The sequence below is a fragment of the Panthera onca genome, chromosome F2, assembly GCF_046562875.1.
Source record: "Panthera onca isolate mPanOnc1 chromosome F2, mPanOnc1 haplotype 2, whole genome shotgun sequence".
NCBI classification, from domain to species: Eukaryota; Metazoa; Chordata; class Mammalia; order Carnivora; family Felidae; genus Panthera; species Panthera onca.
Genome location: NC_138356.1, coordinates 26,202,980 through 26,217,278, shown reverse-complemented (window position 1 = coordinate 26,217,278; position 14,299 = coordinate 26,202,980). Strand labels below are relative to the sequence as shown.

At 35.3% G+C, this 14,299-nt stretch overlaps 1 long non-coding RNA gene across 2 annotated transcripts in view; it reads left to right on the top strand.

Annotated features, from left to right (window-relative positions):
• Window positions 1-9,827, top strand: part of LOC132664206 (uncharacterized) — a 43,149-nt gene extending 33,322 nt beyond the window's left edge. The window contains exon 4 of one of the 2 annotated variants that reach the window (XR_014136557.1): window positions 4,783-9,827. This is a non-coding gene — a long non-coding RNA (uncharacterized LOC132664206). The remainder of the gene's footprint in view (window positions 1-4,782) is intronic. The other variant, XR_014136558.1, reaches the window with a different exon arrangement.
• Window positions 9,828-14,299: the final 4,472 nt, after the last annotated feature.

Genomic DNA, 14,299 nt, shown 5'->3' with positions numbered 1-14,299 from the left:
TTACCACAATTGTTTGATCAATTATTTGATTTGGGGATTGGCCAGTGGGATTGAGGGGTCAGTCACAAGAATTTTACATTAAAAGTAATTCGGGAGAAAGGTGCTGTTCCATTTATTCCTGCCGGTCAGTGATGGGGTGAAATCTGAAATCTTTCACACATCGGGGCGATGAAACTGTCAATGCTACCCTCCGATTTTCTAAATGGTTGCATTTTAGACCTTGTAGATAAAACCTCTATATATATCCTCACAAAAAAGACTTACCTTGAGTGGCAAGTCTAAAATCAGCAATATTGAGTATCAGTATAAAGTCACACACCGTGCTATTTATAATCGCTGCATTTAATGTTTTGGGATCGGTCATTGAAATCATTAACAGAGAAGTTTTTTACATTTGCCTTGGGCAGAAAGGTTTTTGTAAACTGGTTTTTAAGAAGACAAGAGACCTAAAAAAGGAGAAATAATATGTATTGTTTAGTATGCATGTTCCACACTCAGGTTTATTGATATGTTCTGCCTTTTATAAGATGAATACTATGACAAATGACAGAGAAGAGATTGTACGTCACTATCTCTGTTCTATCTATGTACTGCCAGTGGGCAAAGATTTCTCATTTCATACATCATTTACAACTTCCTACAGTAATTTTACACAGTTCATATCCTTGGTACAAGGCATAGCAATTATCTATACACATATATGCATGCAGGCATACCGAGTATGAAAACCATGCAGTTCTAAAGAGCTCCAAAGTTCATACACCGCAGCCAGTAAAAGTTGGTAAAAGCTTTCTTATTTAAACTGATGCCCCAGCGTTACCTGTGGAACAGGTTGTTTCAGGAGGTCTTCTTTTAGAATACTGTTTGTAAAATATCGTTTTCAGTTTTTCCAATTGCTTTCGTATCCCAATCGTTATTTTAAGATGTATGTAAAAATACGTTCCCTCTTCTATACACTTTTACCCCTTTGTCTAAGAAGAATAAGAAAAATACAACATTGCATTCTGGAATAAACAAAAAGCAATCCTAAAATCTAGATTTTCAATTTTAAATGTGAATAAACATTAGAGTTGGACAGCGTTTGGTTATTTTAGACTTTCTAAAATTATTTCAAGTTCTCATAGTTCTACTTTTTCACCTAATATAGTACACATAACATCTATAGAGATGGTAAATTGTTAAACTGTTACATACTTTATAATCTCCAGAAATAAATTCAGAACTCTTTCATGTGTTATCAATAATCTACAGTTTATTTAAAATTTTTGAATTTATGTTTTTTTTCAAATTTCATTATTTTTAATATTCTGGCCTTCATTATTTGTGGTTACAATCGTGAATGATAACTATCTAGTTTCTTTCAAAAGTACAAAAAGTAATGATTCAAGTTCAGCAAACACAATGAATCCCACTAGCTGTTTATTAATAAATTCATTTTCAAAAATTATTTGATGTATTAACATGCTGTATACCTACTCCTCCACAACCATGATTTCTTAAGATTCATCCCTTTCTTTTGGGAAATGACTTCTTCCAATTTCCTTTTATTAACCTTTACTTGGTATCTGTGGTGTATCAGAATGCATAAATCTATATATCGAAACTAAGATTTCTCATGCTTCGGTCCTTGTATTTTAAAAAAAAAAATTTTTTTTAACGTTTATTTTTGAGACAGAGAGAGACAAAGCATGAACGGGGGAGGGTCAGAGAGAGGGAGACACAGAATCTGAAACAGGCTCCAGGCTCTGAGCTGTCAGCACAGAGCCCCACGCGGGGATCTAACGCCGGGATCCAACTGACGGTCCGCGAGATCATGACCTGAGCCGAAATCAGCCGCTTAACTGACTGAGCCACCCAGGCGCCCCTTGGTCCTTGTATTTTAAGATAAGACAAGAACACATGACTTGTATGTTCTGCCTTTGTCACTCTCCATTGTAAAGGTTTGATAAATGCACAAGAAATTACAAGTCTTTCTTTATTAGTAAAATTCAGGAGAATAGATTGACGAAGCTATTCTGTCACTGACCGTTTTCTTGTCCTTGAATTGGTCTCTCCCTGCACTTTAATATTTCACCTGTAAAATGAAGCAAACTGGATGATTTAATTTTTTTTTTTAATATAGGTAAAATTTTTTTCAGTACACAGGAAATGTTATATGCCCAGAAACCAATTTTGTAAGTTCCTTTTAAGGGTACAAAATAAAATCCCTATGTTTTAAATTTGAGATTGTTTTAATAGCTACTGTAATTTAACTTCATTTGCCTATAATCCTAGTAATGTTACAGTCAATGACAAATTGACTGGTTACCGCTATAGAAATAGCTCCAGTGTATCTTAACTTTATGGATAGTCACATTAAAAACAACAGGCTAGCATTTTCATTGAACACTCAAATCCACATATCTGTTTTTCATAGCTAGTTGGTTTTTGAAGACTTTTTACTAGGCATTATAGAATGTCTGAATAACGTAGGAATAAAATAAATGCCCATTCAAGTGTGATGTAGAGTTTTAAAATGAAGAATTCAGTCAAAAGCGGTTCTTTTAATGAACTTAAACATGGAACGGTTGTTAAACAGCCACACTGATGAATGCTTTATAGCACTGACCCTAAAGTAACAGAAAAAGTTATGATAGCATTACAGATACCACATATGTAGAAAAGTCACAACAAATTTCTAAAGGCTAAGTCATTTCTTCCTTTCTAATCTTAAGCCTATTTGACTTCATTTTCTATGTACATATAAATAAAGAATGAATGGTGATTTAGGTAATAATTTTTTTAAAAAAATTATAATATTATTGCCATGATCAGATCTCACTTCTTCCTTACTGATGTTATACTAAAGATGTTTTATCACTCCTTCCTTCAATAAATATTTATTGAGGTTCTCCTATTACATAAAAAGTAACTAAACCTTACCTAACTAAACTTATTTAGTTTGAGAATAATTAAATTCAGCATCAGATTCTTGCCATAACAAAGAAGACTACATGTACTAGTTTTCTATTGTTGTATAAGAAATTACCCTAAAAGTGGTAGTTTGAAACAACAGATATTTATTATCTCACAATTTCTGTGATTGAGAGTCTAAGGACAGCTCAGCTGTGTCCTCTGAAAGACTGCAATGGAGATATTGTCAAGGTTGAGTTCTCATGTGAACGTTCAACTAGGGAAGGATCCATTTGCAAATTCACTTAGGTTACTGCTATAACTCATTGTCTTGTGGATGTAGAACTGAGGTCCTCATTTTCTTGCTAGCTCTCAGCTGGAGGTCCCTACAGGCCATTGGTTCCCCTCAGCACCTCACCACATTCCAACATGACTGCTTGTGTCATCAAAGCCAGAAAGAGCAAGAGACATTTCTGCAAAATGGGAACTATGGCCTTATGGAAGTAATCAAATAACCACATACATGTCACTAATGCATTCCATTGCTTTTACCATATTCTGGAGGTTAAGAGTACACCACAGATCTCATCCACACTCAGGGAAAGGAGATCACATAAGGTCATGGACATCAAGAATTAGGGATGATAGAGGACACTTTAAGAGTCTGCCATATTATATAAAGCAATGGCTTAGGTATAATTAATTCACTTTCGAATAAACAAAAACAAATGTAATTCAATTTTTTTTTTGCTTGGAAATTAGGAAATTTGGCTTTCCCATTAACAAGTTGTATGCCTCTAGGTAACCTGAGTCACCTCTCTGCTCGCAGAAGGGATTAGTTCCGTATCTGAAAATGGAAGGGACTGGATTGGAATGATTGCTAAAACCCTTCCTCAGCTCTAGACTTCCATAAGGCCTAGAATATTTGGAATGCATAGAATATTCAATGAACTAAATGTTTTACTTTTTACCCTCAACATTTACCCACAAGTTTGTCTTTTTAATGGTTTATATCAAGGAGACTAATCTATCAGGATTTCAATTTAATTTAAATGTATTTTTTAATGTCTACTCTGAGCAAGTTGTGGAAAATAGTAGTTACTGGTGAAGAAGCTGGGTTCTGGGGTCAGATGCTTCCATTCAAATCCCAGCTCTTCCTCTCATCAACTGAGTGACATGGGGCAAAATATTTAAGCTCTCTTCATCAGTAACATGACATGATAATAGTACCTGAATTAGAAGACTGTTGCCTCACAAATACTAATTTTTTTCATAAATATTAGCTGTTGTAGATTTTGTCATCATTACAATGTAATGCTATTAGGTTAGGCAAGGAAAACACATACAAGATGAATAATAAAGTTTCTCTGCCTTCAAGAAATGCACATAAATGGTGCTTTATTGAAATATTTTCTCTTCTAGGTAGAATATGTCATTATTAAAAATGTTTTATTCCCCTTGGGACTTATCAGTAACCAGGATATAGTTGAAATTCTTGTTTAACGTGATAAATATAGTTATATTAATAATTGAATAATTTCTGTTGGATTTTATTCAACAATCTCAGAAAGAATTAACTAGGGCACTTTTTTTAATATAAAGATAATATCTACCTTATGAAATGTTCATTTTAATTCTGTATATTCTGTTCTTTTGTGAGCAGATTTCCAGGTAAAACACTTCATGGTTATTAATAAATGGGCCATATATAAATTATGCATTAAGAAAAAATGAAAGACAAAAGCATTGAGCATCTCTTTTGATAGTTAGAGGAAGCAGTTTTACTGTCTGACATTGAAGACAAGACAGTCAGTATCATTTCATAGAATTACAAGCAGCCAGATTCATACCCCACCTCATCTTTCAAACTCTCTTTTGTTCTCTACGCAGAAAATCACATGGAATGAAAAATAACCATGGAGGGACAACCATTTTGCTCTGGAAGAGAAACCTTACCCGTACACTTTCCTGAAATTATTTTGAGCACATGGTCTTAGGTTTTTAGTCTTTGAACTTTTCCTGTGACACAGGAACAAACTCAACACTCCAAAACTGCAGAAGTCAGACAGCGAGAAACTCTGATAAAAGTGGCCATCTTTGACAGCTGACAAACATGAGTATGATGAAGTGTGGCAAATATGGATGTGGTTCGTGAATATGTGTATGTCTTTTGAGAGGACCTGACCAATGAGATGTATGGTAGATCACTGATAAATCTCTCTCTTTATTTTTAACTTCGAAAAGAGGAAGGAAATATCGAGAGTTGAGAAGAGAAATACTATCAATTAGCTGCATTCTTAGTTGTTAAAAATTACACCAAGTCCTTTTGAGGAAGCTCCCTATCTGAAATTGTCTCCTTGCTTTACCTCTTTCCTTCTTTACTTTATCCCTTCATTTGGAGTGTCAGATCCAAAATGGCAAGGATCTTGTATGTTTTGTTTATCACTTTAACCCATTTCCAATGTTGTGTAGGTGCCCAATAAAAACTTGCTCAGTGAATGAATGCAAGAGATTTCGATTTTAATCTAAGTAGCTGGAAGACCTTAGGATAATCACTTGACTTCTTGGAGGCTCAATTTCTTTACTTTTAAAATAGTGGCATAGGGAGTGCCTGGCTGGCTCAGTGGGTAGAACATGCAACTCTTGATCTTGAGGTTGTGAGTTCAAGCCCTATGTTGGGTGTAGAGCCTATTTAAATGAGATAGAAAATGATAGCATAGACTAGATGGCTAATGTTACTTGCAGCACTAATATTCATTGATGGTATGCATGATTCAGATGTTCACATGATAACCAACTAATGTTTTTTTTTCCACAGGAAACTTCACTTATGTACAGAGTTTATTGACCAATCTTTTTTCTTAATGAAACATTTATCCAAGATCAAGTGATTTATGATGTTAATTATCAATGCTCTAATTAGTGTCTACTTGTCATTCCTGATTAAACCAAGTTTTTTGTGTGATGAATCCAGTTTGGGCTATTTAGATGCCCAAAGAAGGTAAAAATGAAAGATTCTCTTACATTCACACTGAAGGTTCTTTTAAAGTTTTTAAGTTAATTTTTAAAATGGTGATTTTAATTTCTACAGATTTCTACAAAATTCTAAATTTAGATTGATCTCTTTGATAGAGAAAAAGAGAAAACTGAGAGATACCTAGTTGTTTCCAAATTCAGCAGTGCTATGAACATCTTGGATGAGTTGATATTAGAGGAAACTTCATTTATCTCTTTTGGTATTCTGTGTGATGAATGTGAATTCAATATTATGCTGAATACTGTTGAATGGATTTGTTAACTGATCATAACTTCACTGCATAGTCTGGTGATTGAATTTACAATTGTGGAAAGATATTGCTGATACTGGTGAACAACAGATAGGTTCCTTTGGCCTCGTGATGCTGTTTTAATTTTTAATTGTCCATGTGTTTCTTGAGTGCCTGAGGACTGTACACAATATTTTAACAAGACCAACATATAGAATTCCAAATAAATTTCATTTCAAATATAAACACTTAACAGGTTGATAGAAATGTAAAATAAATTTTTATATATTGAAAATGACTAAAGTCTTTGGTTTTGCTATTGTAATTACAAATAGGAATGTGAAAAATGAATAAACACTGGAGGACAGCAAGTGCTATAATATTCATGTTTAAAGAACACTATGTTCATATTAAAAACTATGTTCTTTAGTTAGTTGAATTTATTTGTTGAGTCTCAAATGTTATTAGGCATTGTTTGCGGATTTCTAACTTCTAGGCAAATGTATAAAAAATGGGGGCTTACTTGGAAAGCACTTAGGTGACTTATTTTTATTGATATGTCTTCCCTCTAGACCATTGGAAAATAAAAGTAGTCAAAACTAGAGTTCCAAAAAGGAAAAAAAAAAATGAAGCTAGTGAACTCTACTGATGTTTAACTTCCTATGAATTTCAGCATACAGTTGGCCCATACAGGTTCCATTAAAGTTAATGGGAGTCGTATGAACTAATTCCCTTTGTAGGGTACTAAAAATGTACCCTGCAGTATTAAAAAGTCTGAACCTAATTTTTACTTTCTCTTAACCTTGATTATGTTATATTAAAGATAGATACATTCATTATCATACCCATATATAGTAAAGTTTATACAAAAATTTGAAAATAATCTAGTTGAGGGAGAGGCTGAATTTATATGGGTCAAAGAAGAATTTTAATTAGGGTTGCAAATATGAGTGATGCTTTCATTATAATGATAAAACAAGCATGAGTAGCTGTAATTTACCCTCCAGCTATATAAATGGGAACTTAAACCTCAATGTATTCAATAAATGAAACATTTTCAGAACACTTACTTAAAATCAGGTCTACTTTTTAATCAGTCATGTTTTAAGTGAATGCTTATTAATAGATCATTAATAAAACATGCCTACGCAATGAGATTTCAAGAAAGATATAAGATGACTAAAAGACAAAGTAAAAAGATCTAATTGATAATGTTTAACTTTGTTTTAAACAATTTATTTCAATAAGTTACATGTTTATTTCAAATTACAACTGAATTCTAAATCATTTTTTCAGTTATATTTATGAAGATAAAACACTACAGATAATCTTGCCTGTGAATTCATGACCCTTTTATATACTACCTAAGTTCTTCCTGTTTTGCAAAACTGAAATATTAATCTCATTTTTTTTCTTTGAAATAATTTCTGCCTGGCTTCTATCATTACCTGGGGGAATGAAGTTATAAGGTTTTTATTGTTAAAGAATGCAAAAAACAAAAAGAAAAATATTTACACGAATAAGTGCCCCACCATCCATTTTTCACTGAAATCAGCAGCTAGGCTGCAAAACAGGGACACGTACAAAATATTTCTTAAATACAAAGAACACTGGAAAAAGGCAGGCAATATTGCAGAACGATAAATAAAGCAGAACATTCTCCAAGGGTCCAGAATTTGGTTTGGATAACCTTCCAGAAGGCAAAATTCTTACCCAACGCCGATATAAACTGTAATTAGGACTGATCTTTTTATGTTCTACATTTATCTTCTCTGCGTTGTTATTACACCATTCTCTGTGTCTAAATTACAATAGAATCCCAGGAGTTTGGGTGGGGCTGGGGAGAATAGTTACTATTGTAAATAAGTTCACAGTTTCCAATTTATTGAAACTGATGTCAGGCACTTAGCTATTGAACTTCATCAGATTTCTAGAGTACTTTCAGCTCAAGATCCCATTACTTAGAATTCGCTTTGAAGCTTGCAACCTTTTCAGTTTTGTGCTGCAACTTGCTTCTGTGATCTGCAGGCTTACAGCTGAAAGTTGTAAGCATCCGAACTACGAGGGGCTCTTTGGACCGATTGGATTTTGGCTTTCCAGGCTGATTTGTGGCACTGACTTTAAAGCAGCAGAGGCAGAAGACTTTTTTAGCTCTCACTATTTATAAGTTACTCCGGAATGAGAATGAAAAACTAAAATGTGGTTCTTGGAGATATGCCTGGCAATCCGGGCTATTCCAACAGCTAACCAAGCCACAAAACTCTGATAAGTTTAGCACAATTTCAATCTGAATTGTTCTGATTCTTTAGCTAACTCTAGAAGGCACCACATCTTCTCCACTTTTACAGACATAATAAGGTGTACCTTAAATTAAAAATAATTTTCCCATACAAATATCGTTTCTTTTTTTTTTTAATTTTGAAAAGAGTGAAAATTGTGTTTAAGATTTTTGCACTGCCTTTTGAGATAACTAGAAATACTCTAAGAGGCTTGGATTATTTGTCACTACTGTATAAAATGTGTTATTGGTATACTTATGCTTTGTGACTTTATTAGAAGAACAGCAGGATGAGTTGAGAAGTCTGACCCTCAGACTCTGAATTACGTACAATGTGCCAAGAAACTATAGTGACTCGAAATGTTATTCCTGCACAGTGTGTGTTGTGTTGGTGTTTAGCAGAAGAGCCAAAGCTTGCTCCTTAGGACAGTGCCTCTGTTATGGACTTTGTGTCTGATACTCTTCTTTTTACCTCTCAAATTCTGTGCGTCTACTTCTGATGCACGTCTTCATGAGCCTGCTTTGGTTCCTGCTTATTTCGTCCTTCTTCTGTATCAGGTTAGAAAAGGGCTCTTCTCTTTCTTCCATAGCATCCCAATTATACTGAAATTAATTCATTGGGAGACTGTCTCCTTCCTTAAAATGTAAGCACCCTAAGGGTAGAGACCACGTTTCATCAATGTTTACAGCCTGTCTTACAACTGTGTTCAAACTTTACTGAGCATCATAGCATGGGATACAACATGCTTCCGGAAAGTTCTCAGTCTTTTAATCTATAATTGCCACACATTGAATTTTTAAATAGACCTAATTTGCATGACAAAGCTTCTGTCAAGGATGTTTCTTTCATTTTAGTTATTTCTGCCCAAATTTGCTATTCTATAATCCTGTACTAGGCTGACAGGTGAGCTTCTCTTTATGCCCCCACCGCACGAAAATGTGTTCCACTAAAGCCTTCCGAGAAACATGTCCTACAGGATTCTGCTGCTGGTGACCATCTCCGGATTCCCTGTACCCCTGATGCATGGTCCAAATATGTCATGGAAGTGGAAGCCAGGGGTCTTGGCACAAAGAACCGACTTTACAGCTTCCCTGTTGCAGGACTGCGAGGTCTACATTACCATGTGTTATGTGATGATTCAGTTCACCCCGATTTGCCCTTTGGGAACTGCTGTGAAAACTTCTTTTGTACAGTAAATCATGACAGCATTTGGCCTTCATTTGAGGGTGAATGCATGGTTTATATATTAAAGCCATTTTTTTCCCTTTAGAAATACCATGTGGCATCAATTTGTTTGTAAGCACAAATCAAATGGCAGTTTGGGATCCTCCAGATGATCCAGAATATGCTATATTAAGTTTTTAAAGGTTATCAGAACGGTGAAAACCTAACACTGAAAAAAATTAAGAGACTACCCGAATCCCTAAGAATGTATCTATATGCCAGCAAGGTCCTTGCACATTTGGAGAAAACCTGATCTGAGACTTTAAAAAACACCGAAGCGTTGATAATATATTTGACCTATAACAATAGGTAAAAAATTAATACCCTACTTAGAAATGTGCACATTTTCCGTGTGTGTGTGTATGTGTGTGTGTGTGCATGCAGAGCTGAAATCTATTTGTTCCGCCCAGCCAGCCCAATTTTACCATATTGGTTTTCAAGCACACGTGAAATTGGGGTATAGAACTAGAAGCAGGGTCAATGTTTTAACTCCCACTTTTCAAATATGTCATATATGAACAAATACGGTAATTCCCTGAGTAACTGCTCACTGGTCTGCTCCCAGGCCTCGAAGGAATCCCCCAGGCTCTGCACTATGGGTTTCCAAATTTATCCCCCCAGCCGTACTTGTGGCTCTTGTGGTTGGTCCGTGGCCTGAAACTTAACTTGCCCAGCAGTTCTGTTTCCCGAAATAGACTCAGGAAGTTTGTGACCATGTTTGGTTTGTTCCAAGGGAGCTGCATTTATTTAATGAGGTTGTGAACATATACTACGATTTGTATATGGCTCATCAAATAAAATACATCTTCAACTCTCTCTTTCACTTCAGTACATGGTTTGGAGTAGGCTGTTTTACAAGCCCATGTGTTTATCATATGACTTTCTTTGGGGACAAACATGATTTCTTACATTTAGGATACAGTTTCTGAGTGTCCAAACACTTTTACTTCATTCCTCCCTATTCAAGAAAAAAAACATGAAGCTTTGTAGTCCTTTCTCATTATTTATAGCAGGTTTCTCTGGATGGTAAGGTATTTTATTTAATTCAAGTGTGCCCATCTACCATGGTAGGGAGATTTAAAAAATCAAAAAAAAAAAAACAAAAACCAACTTGTGGCTTAACATCCCTTTTCACCCAAAAAGGCATGTAAGTAATGTCTTCCTGGAAATAGGAACCCTCTTATCAACTACGTGCATTTATGAGAGTAATGTGTTCCACTAGTTTGTGTACCAGACGGGGAGCCAGGAGACCTTGATCTCCCTCAACCTCTCTGTGACATGAGGCAAATCATTTACCTCCTAGGTCAGTGGCTTCTTTTATTTTTATACGAAATATCTTCCCTAACACGACAAAAGATTGTGACTACTATTGATAATAGCTATAAAATACATTTTCTTCTCTAAGCCTCTGTCATAACATATAGAGCACCAGGGGTGGTATTTTACTAAATGAGCCTTGGCGAGTAGTTAAATGACTCACCCAATATCTTCCAGTTTACTATATAATGCAATAAAGCACATTCTATGAATAAGCCAAATGGATAAAATGTCTTTCATTTGATGATTCAGATCCAATCCAATCAAGAAGAATATTCCATAGAGCTTATTTCCTGTAATTGTAGAGATAAAATTGATTTTCTCATATTTTTCTCATGTTTTTTTTTCCTCCCAGTGTTTGCTGCAGTTACCGATTGTGAAAGAAGACTAAAAAAAGAATTTATTATTTAAAACTTCACAAACTTCATGGTGCTTCTTTTGAAAATAAAATGTAGAGCTGGTACGTCTGTATCAAATTCTGATGAGGACTCTTTCTTAGAACTTTACAGGAAAAGAAAAAAACAGGTGAAATGGAGATTGCACAATCTTGTCTTGAAGCAGGAGACTTATCTGGAAACTTCTGGCATTCCTTAGTACAATTCAAATGATACTGAAAAAAAATCAGCTGGTCTTTTCACTTCTCCTTGGTCTGGGTCAAGGATTTAGCGAGTGTAGTTAGTGAGTTCAGGGGGTGGGGTCAAGGATTAGAGGCTCTATCGGTGTGGTGGCTAACACGTGAGCAAGTAAGTATGTTGAGATCAGATGCTTTTCTCTGGCACCTCTTGGGACGAGCACTGGGTGTTGTATGGAAACCAATTTGGCAATAAATTTCATGTTAAAAAATAAATAAATAAAATAAAAAGTAGAATTAAAAACTTTTTAAAAGTTAAGGTGGTTAAGAAATTAATCTTGACAGAATAGCTGATGATGCGTTTATCTTATGTAGACACACACACACACACGTGCACACGCGTGCTAAACAGTATCTTTGTGTTTCTTATGTGTGAATACGTTTATAGGTATATCCTTATTTTTCTAATTTCTCTAAGGTTCTGATACATTTCAGAGCAAAAGAAGAAAAATTTGCAAAGTAGTTGGAAGACTTTTGAATGTGTAAAAGATTTATTTCAAGTGTTAACAGTTATAAGGTATTGTTCTAAATGACCATCATTATGGATTTGAGCACCAAATTAGAATATAGTGAAAAGATAAAAATATTTAAGTTTGTTCTGATTTTTGAAATATTGTTCACTTAAAACCTTCTCTAATAAAGATAAGTGCATTAGTTAAGGCTGCCTAAGGGCAAGTCTGATTTGTTTCCTGGCTATTAATGAATACTTTATGTGACTATTTACTCCTGTATGAAATAAAAACAGGTATTCCCACAGCAGCAACAATGGTAGGTGTTAATATTTTTATTTTTTTCTCCTGATAGAGGGCTTAATACAAACCCTATATTCCTTTTTTTAAATGATCAGAAACAGAATTTGGGAACTTCAAGGGAATGTATTTTCGTTCACATCTGCCTCCCAAATTAGTTTCATCTACTCAGAAACTATAATTTATGGTAAAAGTGCTGAATCTAAGCTAATTTTCCTTCTTAAATTTAGGTTTTAAATAGGGGCACCTTGTTGGCTCAGTCAGTTGAGCATCTGACATCAGCTCAGGTCATGATCTGATGGTTCATGAGTTTGAGCCCCACATCGGTCTCGCTGCTGTCAGCTTGTCAGCACAGAGCCCACTTTGGATCCTCTGTCTCCCTCTCCCTGCCCTTCCCCTGCATACGCTCTCCCAAAAATAACTAACTAACTAACTAACTAAATAAATAAATAAATAAAGCAGTACCTAACATGTTCCTGTTATGGCCCGTGGCCACAAAAACATAAGGTCCTTGTGCTGAGGTAGCACCTTCTTCAAACAGATGAACCTGTACCAGAGGACTTGAAATCAAGTATTGTGGCCATTGGCTTGCAGGTTCTATTTTGAAAAGGAAAATTCTGGAGGATTTTTTTTTTTAATAGGCAGAGTGATCCATACAAACAGCACAACTTTTCTTTCCTGCTAGATGTAAGATCTGAGCTGGAGCATTGCATGAAAGCTGTGCTTATTAGTCAGCAAAGATGCTACTACTCTGTAAAACCAGGTGAAGCCCTCATATACACTGAGGTTGAAAAAGTCTTTAAGGTACAATGTTTAAAGCGCTCGTGTGTCCGATGAAAAATTAATGAAATGGTGAAAGCAGTGTTAGCACGAGGGACCCCCTCCAAAATATTCCCCTTAGGGTGACACTGTGTGCCAAAGCCGTTCTCAAGGCAAAGACCCCTTTAGAAAACTCATTCTTGCCCTTGAACCTCATCTTCAACTGCAGTGTGGTTACTACATAACAAAGGACTGTTATCTTTTCAGATCCACGTGGCTGAACAGCACCCAGCCCTGTAGCTCACCAAGGCCTAAAATAGTTCCTGGATACAATTGGAGGAGAGGGTGACAAAATGGCGAAAGCTATTTGGCAACAAAGTTTATCAGACTTACCCAGAAACATCATAGTTTTAATCTGAAAACCAAGTGGATTCTTTAGTTTGGATGTGAGACTAATTTATTTTTGCTTTTATATTTCGAATAAAATATAGAGATGTTGTTAAAGGAGAACATTTTTATTTCCCTCAATGCATACTTTGTCCTTTTAAAACTATTTACTAACACTCCCTCTCTCTACCCTTCCCCTGCTGTGTGTGTGTGTGTGTGTGTGTGGTGTGTCAAAAATAAGTAAACGTTAAAAAATTTAAAAAAAGAAAGAAAGAAAAAAGGGGCACCTGGGTGACTCAGTTGGTTGAGCATCCGACTTCACCTCGGGTCATGGTCTCATGGTTCATGAGTTCGAGCCCCACGTCGGGCTCTGTGCTGACAGCTCGGAGCCTGGAGCCTGCTTCGGATTCTGTGTTTCCCTCTGTCTGCCCTTCCCCTGTGTGTGCTCTCTCTCTCTCTCTCTCTCTTTCTCTCTCTCTCAAAAATAAATAAACATTAAAACATTTTTTAAAGGAAAAAAATAATTTTTACTAACAAAATTGCTGCACTGAGAGTTATTAGAATTCTTCCTTAAGGTATTCTTTCTACAGTAGCTCTATGTGAACAGAAGGCATATGTATATATGCAATAATATCAATTGCAATGCATCATAATACAAATAGAAATGAAATGACCATTTTATTATGAAATGCTCTAATGACAAGGAGAGATTCAGTGATCTTTCCTCTAAATGCATTCCCATATATTACTTTTGTCAATAGATTTCTATGGTTTCTGTATGCAAGACTGATTTTT